Source organism: Phasianus colchicus, chromosome 15 (genome assembly GCF_987193195.1).
Source record: "Phasianus colchicus chromosome 15, bPhaCol1.hap1.1, whole genome shotgun sequence".
Taxonomy (NCBI): domain Eukaryota; kingdom Metazoa; phylum Chordata; class Aves; order Galliformes; family Phasianidae; genus Phasianus; species Phasianus colchicus.
The window spans coordinates 9,846,266-9,863,922 of record NC_143450.1 but is presented as its reverse complement, the minus strand read 5'-3'; the positions used below and the strand labels follow the sequence as shown (position 1 = coordinate 9,863,922).

The 17,657-nt window shown below is 47.8% G+C and overlaps 1 long non-coding RNA gene across 1 annotated transcript; it reads left to right on the top strand.

Annotated features, from left to right (window-relative positions):
* Positions 1-8,834: 8,834 nt before the first annotated feature.
* On the top strand, positions 8,835-11,117 carry LOC149915903 (uncharacterized). Its single transcript, XR_016471390.1, has 3 exons — positions 8,835-8,882; positions 9,493-9,733; positions 10,638-11,117. It is a non-coding gene; the product is annotated as an uncharacterized LOC149915903 (long non-coding RNA).
* Positions 11,118-17,657: the final 6,540 nt, after the last annotated feature.

Here is a 17,657-nt window from a genome sequence, read left to right as displayed (position 1 = left end):
CAAGACACCCTTACTGCTCCCCTGCCAACACTTAAATGAGATCTGGGAAGGGGTGAATCCTGGCTTCATCCCTTCTGGTCACTCAGGTATACTGCATGCACCTGAGCTCCCCTGAGTTGGCCCTGCCTTCCCACCAGGTGCTCCATTACTGCTTCAAGCCATGACTGAGCATTTCTGTTGCAATCAGGCTGGAGATCAGCCAGCCTGTGCTCTCCCGTGGTTCTGAAATATGGCCCTGCAGTGTCACTGTGTGATGGAGGAGAGGGCTCATGCTGGAGTGTGGGCTGGTTATCAGCTTGCAAGCAGTGAAACTGAACAATGTTACACATTTACAAATAGCAGCATGCTCTCTTAAATCAGGGCCAAGGGTAGAAGAGGAGCTGGACAATCTCAATTGAGCAGAGAGCACTGAAGCTATTCTCATTGGGCCCAGCTAGGAGCAGGCTCCCTCCTTCATCAGCTCCCATCTAGAGAAGGAATTTCAGTAGCAACCATCACCATGGCATTGCTGTGCCACTTCTGTTCAGCAATCCTGCCAGTCCCCGTGGGTTTGCTGAAATGCTTATGACATTTTAGGTGTGGTGAAGGGGCAGGTGGGTGGGGGGGATGCTTCTCAGAGCACCGGCTGCTGGATCAAGGGGGGGGAAATGCAGAACTTCACCTTTTTCTTATAACAAGTGTACAGCCCTGCTGGGTGCTGAGCACATCTCGATGCTTGGTATGCCTGGAGATCCCCTGTTTGAGAGGGGGGAGGGGGCTCTCACTCTTATCCCCTGATTTGGGGGGGGGGGTTGAGAGGCTGAGTCACAAGACTTGTGTCCTGGCTCAGGCTGTAGTGAGGCAGTTTCAGTTCCTGCTCTGACTGTCTCAATGTCTGGGCTGCATACAGCAAGAGAAAACATTTGTAATGCAATTTTCACGTCAATTTTTTGCTACAGGCAGCCCAAGGTTGGCTCCCTCAATGCCCCTCCTGGGCTTCTTCTGTTCTTTGCATCTTTCCCACTGCCCTGCACCCAGCGATGACAAACTGAGAAGCATTTCCCAAGGGTGAGAAATCCTCACCAGAATCATCTGTCATTAGTCCTGTCTGACAAAACCATGTCAGAGCTTTGGGGACTTTTTCTATTTTTAATTGAGCCAATCTCTCACTGGCATTTCCCCCTCCTGGCTCCTCATCCATGTGATGACAGCAAATAGTGGAGAGGAAAGAATGTTGGGATGGAGAAAAGCTGCTGCTTCCACCTGAGCTGCAAGGATTGCTCTACAAGGGATGCACACTGGGCACTGCTGCTGCCGCTGGAGCACAGGGCTCTTGTTCTCTTTGTTCTTCCCGTGCAATCAGCATTTGTCATTTAGTGTCTTCTTATCGTGGCCTTGCAGTATCACATCTTGGCTTGCTATTTAGTCTTCCAGAGGCATGAAAGAGCAGCTTCTCCTTGAATTTATCAGCTCAAATGGGGACTCTACTTGGTGCCATGCCAGCGAGCTCCGGAAGATGTCTTTTATGTCTCGACCAAGTCAGCGAGTCTATCTCTTTATAGATATGATAATGCAAAAGGCTCCTCTTGGATAAAATCTGGAGGAGAAGAGCTGCCACCTGCCTGGCTGGGGAAGGGATTCGCTCTCTGGAGCCCAGTGAGGGCCGGGCACAGCACACAGCTCTGCTCAGCAGAAGGGAGGCAGCCGCGCTGCCAGCAGCAACCTGGGAGCAGAGAGCCACCGAGCACAAAATTAACACACTGGCTCATCAGGAAATGTTAATGCAGGCAAGAGGGGGAATTGCTTCATATGGGCAGGCAATCTGTGCAGAACAGATAAGCGTGATCAAAACCTGGTGCAAATCTGGGCACTTCTCTCCAAAATCTGCCCTCTATCCTCAGCTTGAGGTTTGGAATAGAAAAAACAAAGTCCCGAATAAGGTGTTAAATACTCATGGCAAAGAAACAGCCAAACATTTTGCTGAAATGAAGCACAATGAAGACATCAAACAAAGCTTTTGTAGCCACAACCAAGCAATAGCCATGCAGATCTCTGGCCCAGGAGGGGAACCACACAGCTTGGAAAAAAAAGGTTTGGATCTCCATGTTGACAAACAGTTAAGGATCTCAACTGGGCACCTTATTGCACCCATTCTTTTTTGTCATTAAATCCCCTAGTGAACCTTTCCAAAGCAGGACCAGTTGGGTGCATGGACTTTGTCGTGCTTTCCCTCCCTGCTTTGTCTGATTGCACCAGATCGTTCCCTCCTCTGAAAAAAGCTGAACCATATCCTCCATCCGTGCCACCATCATGAGGACCACAGTGCCTTGGCAGAGGAACTGTGGGCTGCCTGTGACAGGGGCTGCCACAGGGCCACCAGGGCTGAAGCAGCAGAACTTGCCCAATGCTGATGTCCTTTCCAGGCTGCAGAGGCAAAGGTGGCTCTGTCTGGTTAGTGACATGACAGTCATCAGGGTTAAATTGTTTCCTAAAAAATCCAGAAAATTCCTCATTTTTGTGAGCTGTACATCTACCCCAAAGCATTAAATGGTTTAAAACAATTCAATTTTTAAAGAAATGCAAACTCCTTATAAGGAGCTCCTTCTCTTCAGAACAATCCTAAAACCAAGTATAAATTCCTAATTAACTCTTTTCCACTACAAATCCCATCTCCCTTTCATCTGCTGTCCTCTCCCAAAATTTGGTGCTTATTTTCCCTGAACTTTCCCTCTTCCTCCATCTTTCCCCACTACTTCCATGTGCTTCTCACAACAGAGACCTGGAACCCACTTCACCTAGGCACTTCACATCCTCTCCTTGTCCTTCACATGTGGCCAGCATCGAGCAGGGACCACTTCCCCATTTGCAGTGATGTTTTCACTTCCTTCAGGGGGGACATCCATCCATCGACCAGGGACAGACTGGGGGACCCTGGACCTGAGGTGGGTGGGATGCAGCCATCTGGGGGAATGAATGCCCATCTCTGGAGGTGTTCAAGGCCAAGTGGGATGGGGCCCTGGGCAATGTGATCTGGTGGGGGGCAACCAGACCATGGCAGGGGTTGGAGCCTGATGATCTTTAAGGTCCCTTCCAACCTATGCTATTCTTTGATTCTATGAATGGAGGTGGACACTGCTTTGCTCCTCAGCTCAGGATTGCTTCCAAACCCAGCCACCCAGCACACTACAGGAGGTAGAAAAGTAAGGTCATGGTGGTAAATGATGGCAGTTGCACAGGAAAACAAGTGGCACCAGCAGAGCTGCCTGTTTCATGGTTCCTGGCCATCACAACTTGCTGCTGGCCCTGCCACTGCCTCCTAGAAATGTGTCACAGGGCTTGGCACTGCTTTATGAATCACTTAGTGATGGAAGAGAAAAAGAGGGAGGAAGATCTAGTGAGGTGTTACAGCAGCCAGAGAAGCCAACCCACCTCCAGCATAAGCAGATGCTGGATTGAATCCCCTGGCACTTCCAATCCCAGTGGGGAAGAACAGGAAGTCCAGCTCTACCCTATGCCTTACAGTCAGAGGCTCTGATCTTGGCGTCCCAGCTGAGCAACTGCTTTGTACCCTGCTCAAAAACTGCCTGGATGGGGCCACAGGCAAGGTAATGCAGGAAGGCCAGAAGAACATTAAAAAGTAATTGAAAGGCCTGGGGGATGAGAGGAAGGAGAGGACAAGCTCAAAGAAACCAAGCAAGAAACCTGAGGCATGGCAGTGTTTGTTTGAGAAGACACTTAAATAAGGTGGCTTTGAAGAAAATGAAGAAACTGTCTCAGAAGGGATCCTGTGAGAGGGCAGCAATAGCAGGGATGGTGAATGGCAGGCTGTGGGGCAGCGCTACCAGGAGAGAAAGTCTACAGATCTACTGCAGTACTGCTGCCCCAGCCCAGGCTACAAAAATCACCGCAAGAAAACATTGAACTGATACGTTACCAGTGCAAAAGTAGCCCTAAAATATTAAGAGCACATCACACCTTACATAGGGCTTATTAAACAAATGCTCCTTTTTCATCCAGGGAGTATTCAAAATTACACAGATGGTTAAAGCATATCTGTAGTAGTGGTAGTGATTTAGAAAGCTCTCTGGGGGACAAGAAAATTTTGGACTTTTTTATTATTATTAACGTCAACAGGCAGGATTTTAAGGTGGAGTGAGCTTATTTTTGCTGTGGCTGCTGCAGAGAAAGCACTGTCACCACAGCCAAAGCCAGATGGTGAGCTGTGCCCAAACCCATTGGGGAGAGACCTCGGAAAGAGGCACAAAGTATAACCAAGGGTTGCAGCTATGGGGCAGCTCACAGAAATCAAAGCAGGTTGGGTATAACAGTGGCAGCACAAACCCAAACAGCTCCGCAAGGGGCAGAGCAGCCTCACACCAGCCTATGGGACAAAGGATACTGCGCAGTACGGAAACCGCGTGCATTCAATGGCACAGCTGGTTTAGGGCTAGTTTGATCAAACCCCTGCAAACACACTGCTATATGGTTCAGGCGGATGAATGGTTACACGGTTTGACAGAGCTGATAATCCTTTGCCGTGCAGTTGCAGAAGGTGTAACATTTTCTGGAGATGGCAAAGGGGGACCTCGATCCACCATATGGTCTCTGTCCGCCCCTGCGCCGCGCTGAGGCTCGTGCTCTCATGTGACACACCATTAGCGAGTCACATGCAGCAGAAAGCTATTTTATGGCCAGATCCTGCTCTTAGAAGCTATGATGACTAAACTGGCTAATCAAATCAGCATAAATTTGCAAACACCGTTTTAGCAGCTGTGACCGTAAATATCATCAGCAGAATGTGAATAAACCCGAGCGCACGATGGGTTGAGTAATGGGTTCCCAATGGGCGTTGAAACCATCAGTCCGCTGCCTGGCAACTCAGAGGAGGGGGCGAGGAGGGGGGGGAGGGGGTGATTATGATGAGCCTGAAACAGCAGATGCAGTTATCACGACAAAGCAGTGAGAGCTCACGCACCAGAAAAAGAAAAAAAAATTCATTTACTAGGACAAATAATCACGGTGGATGACCTGTTCTGGCCCTGAACGTGGGCACGTCTCCCAAACGTGGGCACATGTGCGTGCTCCACATAGAGGGATGTTGGGGTGTTTTAGCATCATTCCCAAAGTGACTCATTTGGCATTTTCCAGGGACCTGCAATAGACTCCCCATGCACACATACCGTTTTGTCAACAAGCCGTAAAAATAATCAGCTGAGGTGAAATTCACTGAGAACACAGACACCAAGGCTAAATTTGTTTTTAATTTGTGCCAGCTTCTGCTAATGGGAGCCTGGTTGCAGGGCTCCCGGCACTAACAAGAGGGAAAAGAAAAGAAATCTGCCCAAATGAACAGCACACAGCAGCCTCAACCTCCCCTCTGGTGAGGACCGGTTGTGCATGTGGTCCCAGAACAGATGGAGCAGGCTGGAGGGGCATGGCCAGAGTGGAAGGACTGCCCCCCCGACCCCTGCCAGGGGCCCAGGGGAGGGTAAGGCTGGAAACACAGCCAGCTTCTCCCCCAGCAAAGCTCTTCAGGGAGGGAAGTGGCTTTTGCGGCTCAGAAAAAAACTAATATATCTCTCTCTGCACCTGCTGATGTGAACCTGGATCTGCCATCGTTTGCAGAAAACATGGGACAAAAACCAACTGTGATGTCTCGGTTCTGAAAGCTTTTGGTAGGCTGCTAAAAATGCTTGGCTGTTATGGAAGGGATTGCGGTGGTGGGGATATCCCACGGCACTTTAAAGCAAGATCCCTTAATCAGAGTCTGGAGGACAGGAGAAACGTGTTGCATCTTGCACTGTATTGCACACAAGTGAGCAGAAAACAAAAGGACAAGTGACAGAGCATTTCGACATGCTAATGGAGAACACCAGAGGGTCTCTGCTACGACTTTATATTTTGGGCTGGGTTGGCTTGGCTTGGTTTTTCCTTCACTTGTGTTGCATTTTAAACAATCTCCTTTCTCCTAAAGGGAAATTTCCAGAAATGTCCATCTATGGAAGCAATCTCAGCTGCTGGCTACCCACTGACCTGAAACACTTTTACAAGACAGCTACATGCTGCTGACACCAGATGGGAGTAAGAAGACTGAGGGAAGAGAGCTGCATCTCCTGGTGCACAGAAGGGATGCAGAAAGTCAGAACTGAGGAACAGCTGGGCTCGAGCTGCAAAAGCTGCATCAGTATTTCCCCAGAACAGAAGCACCATTTGAACAAATTACACCCAGACAAGCCCAATCCAAAAACACATACCAAGATCTCGATCCATTTAGCACATCTATTCCCATCCAGACCCGTCCCTCTAATGAGTTTCTCCTTCAAAACACACCCACACTGAAACTCCAGTTACTAAAGCCAGGCTAGAGAATTAGTGGCAGAACCCTACAGGCTCTGGCCCATGGCTGAAAGCCCTTTTTTCCAGGTCCAGAAGATTCCAGCTCCCTCCCTTCAGCATGCTTCAGTGCAGCGTCAGCCTCCACATGCACTGCGGCCAGGCCAGGGCCGGGAGGTGCCAGCTACTGCAAATGATTGTTCTTGTGCTATTCCTGGTTCCATCTGAGACACAACGTCCTGGACATTTTGGAAGAACATCTGTTCCCATCTAAGCCTCCCAGACCCACAAGCACTGGATAATTCAATGAAGAAGCAGGGAAACATCTCAATTTGTAGATGCAGAGCTTTTGGCAGCGTTTGCTGCTCTTTGCTATGCACACAAAATCTCTGTCCTTTGTGACCCTCTGCACACAACAAGCTCACTGCAAGGAAAGGAGAAAAAAAGCTGCCTTTCCCTGTTCCCTCCTGAAAGACATAAAAATGAAGGATGTGCTCACCGATACTGAGAATGCCTAGGCAAATTTTAATGAATTAATGTGTTTACCATGTGGGGGGCCACGGTTCTTATTTCTGATGCAATAGCACACCCAGATCTTCCACCCAGCAGCTGTCCCAGGGCCACATGACAGGATCCTGCCCAGACCCCAGTTGTGGGTTCCTGAGATAACAAAACCTCTCTTTGGCTCCCGGTGCCTTCAGGCAGGGCATGACTGGGAGTGAGCCCACCCGCAGCAAGCAGCACATCCTGAGGATGAGCCTTGCTGCAGCACCATGTGATACCTTCCCCTTTCTGGGAGGCTTGGCAGGCAGGCAGGAACCCTGCAGCACGCTGGGCATCACCTGCCCCATTTTTCCCGGGATTGTAGCTGCGTGGGCTCTAGATATTGCCACATTGCTGCAGGGATATGGAGCTAAGAGCTGAAAGACAGAACAAAGAAAGCATGAGAAAATCTATTGTTATTTCTATTATAGCATGGAAGCACTGAAAAAAAAAAAAAAAAAAAAAAAAAGTAGATGGTATTTCAATTATAATTACTCCTCAGTTATTTGCCACTGTAAAGCCAACATCACAATCAGCCCCATTCAGGCAGCTTGGGGAACAAGCAGTGCAAAGCCGGGTCCATGTGCTGTGCTGCATTGCCTTTGGGGCTGTGTCTGAAGGCACCGTTTGCAGCCAGCACTCAGAGATAAACCTCAATCAGATTTATTGTTCACCACGAAATGCCGCAAAGCCTCTGAGCTCGAGAGCAGAGGCTGGGAGGAGACGGGCAGGGTGCAGGGTGGGCAGCAAGATGTCTCCAGCCAGCTCGTGACCAAGGAAAAGGATCTGTGGATCGCAGACCCTGGTTTCACACCTTGAACCTCCTGTGAGGCACAGCTGCTGGTGGAGGTGCGAGGCTCCTCTGCTCCCTCTGCCTGTTGCTGGTCATGGAGAGCACATGAATGACAGGGATTCGTCCTGGATAAATCCCATTGCCAGAAAGTGGATGTGAAGTGCTCCTGCATATCCCAATTAGAGAGGAGTGCAAGCAGCAAAGTTATCTGTTTCACACTCCATTTTTTCTTTCTCAGCAGCAGGAAAAAGGATTTCCTGCTGCCCATTAAATCATCAATTTTTCTCACATGGCTGCTTCAAGCACAGCTTTATTATCCCTGGCGCTGACTTCTGGGAGCACTTGTATTTTCTAGTAGAGATGACAAGAGTTTGAGGTTCTGTGATTTTTTCTGCCTCCCACCTTGGATTCGTTTCTTTTTTTCTTTTCCGAGAGGGGAACCAGTGACATTTCAAGCAGCACATTTGCTGTATGCTCACTCAGAAGAAATTAAGGTCTTGTCTATGCACTTTCCCTTAGAAAACCATTCCCAAGCTTGTGACATTAAAAAAAAAAAAATCCACTTTTATGAAAACATAAAGATTATTTCACAGCAACTCTATACAAAATAAAATTTACCATTAAGTACAAGATGTTAGAATCAGAGATCCCATCTCTGATTGTTTGGACACGGGGAAATGGTTTCAAAATAAAAGAGGGAAGATTTAGATTGGATATAAGGAAGAGGTTTGTTACAATAAGGGAGGTGAGGAGTGGCACAGGTTGGTTGCCCAGAGGTGGCGGTGCCCCATCCCTGCAGACACCAGAGGTCAGGCTGGAGGGGCTCTGAGCACTGATGGAGCTGTGGTGTCCCTGTTTGTTGCAGGGAATTGGACCAGATGGCCTTTAGGGGTCCCTTCCAACTCAAATGATTCTGTGACTCTATGGTTATATGAATTCCCCCAACAGAAGGTCTGTCCAAGTTAGAGCTGTCAAGTACACCACTAGACTAAGTTGTATCACTGATATAACACTTTAACACATAAGTAAGGGATCACACCTTTACGTTAATCCTCAAATATGCTGACAGGTTCTCAAAAAGGGATATAACTGCACAAGTGCAAGCACTGAGGGCAGTTCCAATGACCTCAGAGCACAGCAAGGGGATGATGATGCCACCTGCCCAGTTCTGCTCCTGCACTGATGCTGGGGTCTGGGCTCATAGGACGAGTTACAGCAGCTGTACTTTTCTCAGGTTGGAACCAACAGGAGAAAATCCCAGTCTGAACACACACACGCCTCCATCCTGAGCACAGCCATATGCAGCTCAGCCCAGGAATGAGAACTATGCGACCAGAGGTTTCCTCTGGTTATTGTTTGGGGTTTGGGCTGCAGCACAGGGAGGGAAGGAACAAAAAAACATGGGAGGAGAGCAAGAGAGAGGCAGAACACCAGGCCTGGCCATGGGAGCTCCAGCCTGGGGTGACCACAGGGTATAGGCCCACAGCTGGGCCCAGGTAACAGCAGCCCTATTGCCAGCAGTGCTCAGCAGTGCTGAGCACAGGACAGCTCTTTGTGGCACAACACGCACATGTGGCATCAGTTGGCATGGGCACCCATCTATTCTGCATGCTCACTGCTCAACAGAATGGACACGGCCATGTCTAAATAGGAACTGCATCAAAAAGGGCAAACTCCAGTGTAAATTTTCCTTTGAAGGATACACCCATGAAGACCCCAAATTTTCAGCACACTGTTTTGATTTAAGAGATGCTGTTGAAGCATGCTGTGTGCTGTAAGAGGTGTTAGTTTTCCTTTCCCTCTTGTCCAGAAATTGACATTACACTTTTCAAACCAACATACAGCCTGCAGCACAACTCTCCCAGACCTCCTGGGAATGCTGTGGAGCAACCATTTGAGACCATGGGTATCGTCCACCTTAATTGTATGACTTCACACATGCTGTGCCAGAAGTTGGAGGCACGGGTTGCATTGCTGCTGACCACTTGGCTGTCCAGTGTTGCCACCAAGCAACCAGAGAGGAAAAGGGGCCCATTGCTCCTTGTCCAAGCTGATGGCTCTTCTGTGCAGACAGCAGAGACTCAGGTATCAGTGGTTTTGTGACTGAGCTGAGCCGAGCTCAGATTGACAGAAGAAGGTGCATTTTTGCTTTCTCCTCTTTCCTGTCCTTACCTGCATCCTTCTGCTGGCATGAGCATCAGCCAAGCCAAGGAAGCGATCCAGCTGGAAACTATTTGTTTGTCTTTTCCCTTTGTGCTGGGTTAGTGTTCAGAGGGATCAGATTCCTAATCTGGCAGATCACTCAAGTGCTGATTTTGGCACAAGGAAGAACACATGACCCAGCAGCATGGACTTAGAACAGCTTAAACCGAGCACAAATCTCCACCCACAGAGAACACCCGCTGCCCATCCTGTGACCATCCATGCAAAGATCCTCGCTCTGCAGAGTTTTTTACCATGGTACTGTTCTGCTCCCAGAGGGAACAGCTGTGCTTTGGGCAGCCCAGTCTACCTCTACCTGCTCTGCTCAGCTGTGCCCTTTGCCATCACACTGCTGTCCTTTCTCCTCAGCTCTGCAATAAGCTCAGGGCTCTCTCTCTTTCCTTCATTACATCCTTTGAACAGCACCATGCCACCTATCCACTTTCTGTCCTCATAGTCACCCATACATTACTAGCACCACAGACGTGTGAAATACACACCTGCGTGCCCAGGGCAGATGCACAAAACAGACCCAAAATTTCAAGGAAATATTCTGGCTCCCTCAGGCTGAGGAGATGGGCTATATCGTTCTGAGTGATCACAACTAAGCACACAGTGTTTCTATGGCTACACTCTTCCAGCTCCCTTGCTCATGAATTCAGCAGCACACTGCTTTGTCTTGTCTGTCTGTCTGTCTGCATCTCCCTCACATGTGCACACACACAAATGAGATATCCCTTTTTTTCTCTCCTCCAAATAACACCTCTGCTCTTCCTCCAACTCACAGCCTGAAAATTCAGACCCAGCAGAACAGGGAGTGGAAGCTTCCATCAGCACTGATTTCAAACCTCAGTGATCCTGCAGCCTCCAACCCTATTTACAACAAAGGTGAACCTAAGAAGGTTTACACTATTTATATGACATGCAATCAAACAGTATGCAAACAGCACGCAGAACCCTCGGTGCCCCCAGGCCCCTCCAAGAGGTTGGAGATTACTGATAATAAAGAAGAAAGCATCTCCCAGGGATGCTCTAACAAGAAACCTCGTGCACAGGGGTCAGTAGCACCTTGGCCTCAAGGTGACTCTTTTAGCAGTGTGAAATGGAGATATCAGTCGGATGTTGGGGGAAATGCTAACGGCTGGGAGCAGCTCATGTCAAGCTGAATAAATCCCCTGCTCTCCATTCTGAAACACAATGGCACATGAATGACTAAGCAATTCTGATAACAATTCAATAGACAAATGTCAGCTTGCTTTGATTAAACATTACTTCTGGAGCTGGCTCAGGGCAGCTAAAGTCACATCAGCATGTCTCTCTCACCCTTGTCCTCCCAGCAACCCAGCCGGGGCAGAGACATTCATTTCGCAACATCTATGCCTTTTTTTTTCTTTTTCCCAAGGCAGTTGGAACTCCTGTGATGTCTGAACTAAGTCTAGATTTATGCAAGCACAGCTGGGGAAAAGGAAGAAAGAAAGGATGAAAAGAAGAAAGGAAGAAAGAAAATAACTCCTCTATTTTAAGACCTCAGTTCCAATACCATTTCTCTCTCCCTGCAGCAGAGATTTCCCTTTGCACAGTAATAACACAGTCCAGCTTAGAGATCTAGGCGAAACCTAGCCACGTAATTACTACATTTCCACAGATATTCTTGTACTGCAGTAACACTCCCTAGTGCAGGGGTAGTTTAAACAAAGAACTCAGTGTGGGGATGCAGTTAAAACATCAAGCACGTCTTTTTTATGGTGCAATACAGACCCATTTTTTAATTATGCCCAAATCCGCGTTGCAGGTTGGTCCTTTGGAAACGATAACTGGTGTTTTTATTTTCACAGAGAACAGTTAAGCGAGCAGTTTACCTTGCCAACCTCCAAATCAGTTTTGAATGATGAAAGGAATAACCTCACACACGCACGTGCTTTTCCCCTTGCCTTCAGTCAGTTGTGAAATAAGCTGCTCAGCGCTGCATCCATAATGGGGACTGCAGTGCAGATGGCAAAAGCACAAGCACAACTCATACTGTGGCTCCGCCAATCGAGGTGTACTGCATAAGCAGAGCAGCTGAAAAAAGCAAAACACACTGATAGCAAGGAGGGAAAGAGAGGCTGCTGCTCCTGGAACATTTTCACCTTCATCTTTCTATCTATAGAAGATGCTGTCTGGGGTAGCAATTACATGGAACAACGTCCGGAAGATCCTGAGTGCGATGCTGTCTGCACTGCAGTCACTGGGAATGAGGATTTCACCCCAGGATCATTTTAAGTCTGTGTTCCAGTGACATTCTTTGCTTTGTTGATGAGAGAATGCAGAGGGGAAAGAAAGCAAGAATCTCACACCTCCACCCTACTGTTCTGTTGGTCACCAGCATGGAAAATGCCCACAGCCACCACCAGTCCTGGGGCCTCATTGCTGCATTCAGCCTCAGTCTAGAACAGTGAGTGACATATTCTGTCTCTAACTGCACTCTCAGCAAAGCCCTTTGGCTGCTTTCCTCTCTCCTGGGCAGCTTGAGGGGGCATCACAAGAGGGAACAGGCAGGTGGGACCACTGTGCCCCTGTGTACACACAGCCCACCTGTACAACCAGGTCCATGCTCCCTTGTTGGGTACTGGGGCTGTTTGGCATGTTGGGTTGTTGGGCACTGGGGCTGTTTCTGTGGATGCAGTAACTGGCAGATGCTGTGTCCTGCAGGCAGAGGGCTCAGAAGAGACACCTCCACTGAGTATGCACAAAAAATACCCGGGGACAATGACTGCATGTTTGTGTTTTGCTGTGTATATACACACAGACACACACAGCACGTAAGTACATGACAGGGCAGCCCTGCCTGCCCCTAGCTGCAAACTGGAATTCTCAGCTGCTCTTGGCAGCTCTCATTTGATCGTACAAAGACGCTTTGCAAAATCACCAGGTCAGCCCTTATAGCTTTGTTGTTTTCAATATTCTTTGAGAGTTTCCTCTGATGCCTGATTTGCTTTATTAGAGAAACCTACTCAAAGGGATTTGTGTGCATGCTCAGCCTGATTTGTGAACTACAACAGGAGGGGCAGCCAGTAAAATTAATGAGGTTCTGGACAAATGATTGCTCATGCAGACCCACAGACATAAAGCATTAACTGACTGTCTAATTAACAAAGGCCACGTGCCCGATTAAGCATGCAAATGCTGCTGCTTGTACACGCACACTGACAGACATTAGCATCTCAGTGAGGATACATTTGCAAGTGTGGAGCTACACGAAGCACGCAGCCTGCTTCCACAAACTATTTTCAGTACGCAGAAAATCTATACATGAATTAATCTGCTGCCCATTTCTGTAACGAGCACGAATTCCTTATGGAAAGCAGCACGGCGTTCCACGCGCTCACACAAGCACTGGTTTAAATCCCCCTTCTAGAACGACAAAGAGGCCTTGGAAGTGAAGTTTTAGCTTACTTTCAGTCTTCTTGTCACTGTAAGTGAAGTGCTGCTTTCATGTCACCACGTTGCTGCAGAGGGTGATAAGAGGTCAGGGGCACGTGGCCCCGTTCCTAACTGCTGTGTTCTTGTCGCAGTGCTCGCCCTGCAGCTCTGCCCTACTTTGCGGATGCAGCTGATTAAAGCTCGAGTGTTTTAATTTGCTGTTATGAAATTTGGAGGAAAAAAAAGCAAAGGAAAGGGGAAAAAAGAAGAAAAAAAAAGGTGGGGGAAACAGAAAAGGAAAGAAAGGAGAAAGGAAAAATAGGGAAAAATGGGAAAAGAGGAGGAAAAAAAGGAGGGGGAAAAAAAAGGAAAAAAGGATAGGTAGAAGGAGAAAAGAAAAATATCAAAACCAGTCATCAAATGAGAGTTAGAAACAGCAACATCTCACTCAGCAGAGGTGGTTGCAGATAGGATACCTGTTCTGTATCAGTTCAGTTAACCCAATTAATCGTGCTGCCAGATCACATCACTTTGGGACATGGATATGATCACTCAGCAGGAGCAGCCAGGAAGGCAGAATCCTGGAAAGCTGATAGCAATCCCTGCATGCCAGGGGAGAAATGTTGGGTAGCAGCTGCAGCCCCATGCCTGCAGCTCAGCAGGGTCAGCCAGTGGGCTGAAGCCAGGGCTCCCAGGAGTGCTGTCAGAACCTGGGAGCACAGAAGAGCCGTGAATGATCCTGCTGTGCTTGAAACAGAAAGACAATGTGGGCTTCTCCTCACCTCTGAACCTTGAATGACCACTCCCTGTGCACCTCTGTCTGCAGCTGGAACTGCACAGAGCATACCCAGCCTTCCCTCTGCATCTGTGCATGGCTGCTGGGGTCACCAAGCTGAAGCTCAGATTTCCCCAAATACTCATAGCTTGATTCCTCAGAACAGCAAGGGAGGCCAGAGGTTGTTAGAGGAACTGGTTACACCTGCAGTGTGCTTCTGTGCTGTTGGAAGGTCTCCAAAGACTCTGGTGCTACTTTCTGGCGCATCCACTTTGAGCCTGCAGTTTCCTTTCCTTTCTACATTATTTACCATACAATACTGAGCTGTGTAAAGGACAGTTGCAAGCTATTTTCTGAATCAACCTTCCCTTCTCTGCACTCTGTTTCATGTAATAATCTCTATTTTGGGAGTGGTGTTTTGCAGCAGATGGCTGTTTGGTTTGTTTTCTCCAGCTGCTCCGTTATGGGCACACAGTTTGTTAATGTAAAGTTGCTGACGAGGATGAGGGGTTGGATTCCATGTCCTCCTCGCTCTGCTGCCCTCCCTGGGGCACAGACACAGAGGCTCAGAGCAACAAGTGCAGCGCTGCTCCTGATATCAGAGCTGCAGGCACCGGTTTGTTGGCACATTGCTGGGAATGGCAGGTCACACTGATTTCACAGAGCAAGGTCCTGATAAAGGTTTGGATTCCCAAATTATTCTTATAGTGTGCATCGTGGCAATCTAATAAAGGGAAAAAGGCATGGATTTTGTAAGGAGGTGTTAGAGAATGGGAAAAAACAATACAAATACAAATAAAGCATGTATATATATGTGTGTGTGCTGTACATATGGATGTATATAAACTGGAGAAACATTTTACATCAGAGACTCCACAATGTGCCACCCAAAGTCAAAGGTTCTCAGCCACCCAACACTCATGTGAGCTCATTTCTAATATAGCTGCCTGCTCTCACCCCGAGAGCATCAGGCTGGGAAGTGATTGCACGTCCACACCACATGTTCAAAGCTGGAGCACTCGCAGCTTCAGCAGTTTTTGGCAAAGTTCAGTGCAGTTCTCAGCTTTGAAGCGTAATTGCCTGACTGCAGCGGTGGCTCCAGTCTCCAAAGGCCAAAAGGAGAAAGAAGAAGGAGGGCAGTGGGAGGACAGTTGAGGGCAGCACATCTCAGATGCGCTGCAATTATTTCTTTTTTGGTGGCCTATTTCTGGTTACTACGGGAAAACTGGACAGCTGAAATGAGAAAACAAACATAAAATGAACGAACACATTAGAAAGCACACACGCCCCGGCACCATGGCAAGAAAGAGCTGGGGGACCTGTGTAATCAGAGCTGTAATGATTCCATAATTTCACATCCAAACATAATTAGTTGAGCTACGTTCTTTGACAGCTAGAGATTTGCAAAATTAGGGTCAAGCGGGTTCATTTTTTTAATTGCTCTCATTTCCCACCTCTGTGTTGTTTCCTGTCGCTTTATAGCCCCCTCCTGGGACAAAATTCATCCCCGGGGTAGCCTTGCTTCAAGAAAAAAAAATAACCAACAGTGTGAATTTGCTCCTTTGTACCTCAGAAGATGGGAAACGTGGCAACAAACAGGTCTGTGCTGCATGATCCTGAAGGTCGAAGTGTGGTTGCTCCCTGCTTCCTACAGCACCACTGGCACAGCAGGAACCAGCCCCATCACAACACCAAGCAAATGTTCCCATAGGTATTACATTGTGATACTGTATGAGTTTGGAGAGGCTCTTGGTTAAGGGAAAAAGGAGATATGAAACGTGATTTTTTTTCTTATAGATATTCTATGTCTTTCTTTGCACTCAGAATCCTTGCACTGATTGACTGGGATATCTGAGTAAAGCCCGAGGTACTTTGTGGTCTGGTGTGTAAGCATGATGGGGGCAGTGGAGATTATATTTGTGCAGCACACAATGTTTGGGGTATAAATTATGTTATTATTTACATAATCTATAAATATGCTAATTTTGTACGTGAATCTTTTGTCCTCCAAGACAGCAGAGTCCTTCAGAGAGCACAAGAAACACAATTATGTATGGGGGAGTGGATACAGGTAGCCAGACAACATGGCAGACTGAAATTCACAGCGAGGTCACCAGGGTGGTACTCCAAGAAAGAATGAAAACTGCAATGTCAACACTATATCATCATTCAGAAAACACCTTTAATTCAAAGAAGAGCCACACAAAAGGGGGATCGGTGGCAATGCATGCCCAAAATGCCACTGTTAGATGCCTTGGTTTGGAAGCTCCCCTGTATAATGTGGGCATCACATGAAAGATTAGTCTTAGAAGGACCCAGCAGAGCCACACGTGTACACACAAAGGCCAGAGAGTCAGGGGAAGTTTTATCATGCACCTTCTACAATCTGTTGCCTTTACAGGGCAGCATCCTCAAGCCATAATCACTGAGGATGCCCCAGATATCACTGTCATTAATTAAAGCTCCAAATAAAAAAAAAAAGAAAAAGAAAAAAAACCCAACATGGTACAGCTGCTTTCATCCAGGATGTTTCCACCCTGAACTTCACCCCATGCTCATTCCATGTGCTTATGGGCATCCAGTATGGACATTTCCTTAATCCGAACTAACAAGACCAGCTTGTAGATGCTGAGTCCTATCCGATCCCCTAGGAACCTGTAGGCATCTTTGCCAACGTGCAGGCTGGGAGGGAGGACAGTATGTGTTCCATTAAGAAAAGTGAGAAGTCACCTGCTGACATCTCATTTTAGAGGGCTACAAGACAAACTCTATTAAAATACAATCTAGGGTGCCAGGGGAAAAGCTGAAAAGCCATTCTGTAGCCTGGCAGCAAGGATCCAACAGTTCCAAAAATAAATAAATAAATGAATCACATTAAAGCATATGCAGCCACGGTGAGGACACCTGAAATTTGCACATATGGCCGCTCCACTGGGATGAGCCCGCTGGCTGCGGGCGTGCAAATCAAAGCACTCACATCTCATTGCTGAGGCTGGGCAACATCCGTCAGGGCTGGGATGAGGGGCTGAGATTTCCCCGTGCTGCAACGGATGACAGTTTGGCAGCATCAGCAGTTGGATTGGCCTTTATCCTTCACAGATGTTGCTGCGCTAAGGACGAGGAGGTGTTTATTTTGCAGGATGGCAGTGTCTTGGCCTGTGGCACACAGCCAAACAGCCCAAGGTCAGCTCTTCGTACACTGTATGGTTTCTTTGGCATTCTTCCCAAGCTGCTGCGGCGTTCTTGGGGGCAGCACTGCTAAGGTGGGGAGCATCCCCAAGCCAGCAGTGTCAATGCTCTGCACAGCCCAAGGCAGTGACACCGGAGATGCTCAGAGATGGGGCTGTGCATCAGAAGCTTTAGATGCAATAAAAGATAAAATGTCACATTAATATTCTCACTACTCCTCTTAACACCATTCATCTCCAGCAACCCCACTTCAGGTGCCACTAGATTGGGGTGTGTGCACTGAAATCTGTATGGGGAACGTTTGGAAATTAATATTTCCATATCACTAAAGAAATTTTTCTCTTCATATGTGCTACAAAACCATAACAAGCCTTCCTTGGTAAGGGCCAAATCTTGACTGATTTGTACCTGTGTCAATGGGGGGGAGTTGCAGTGACACTG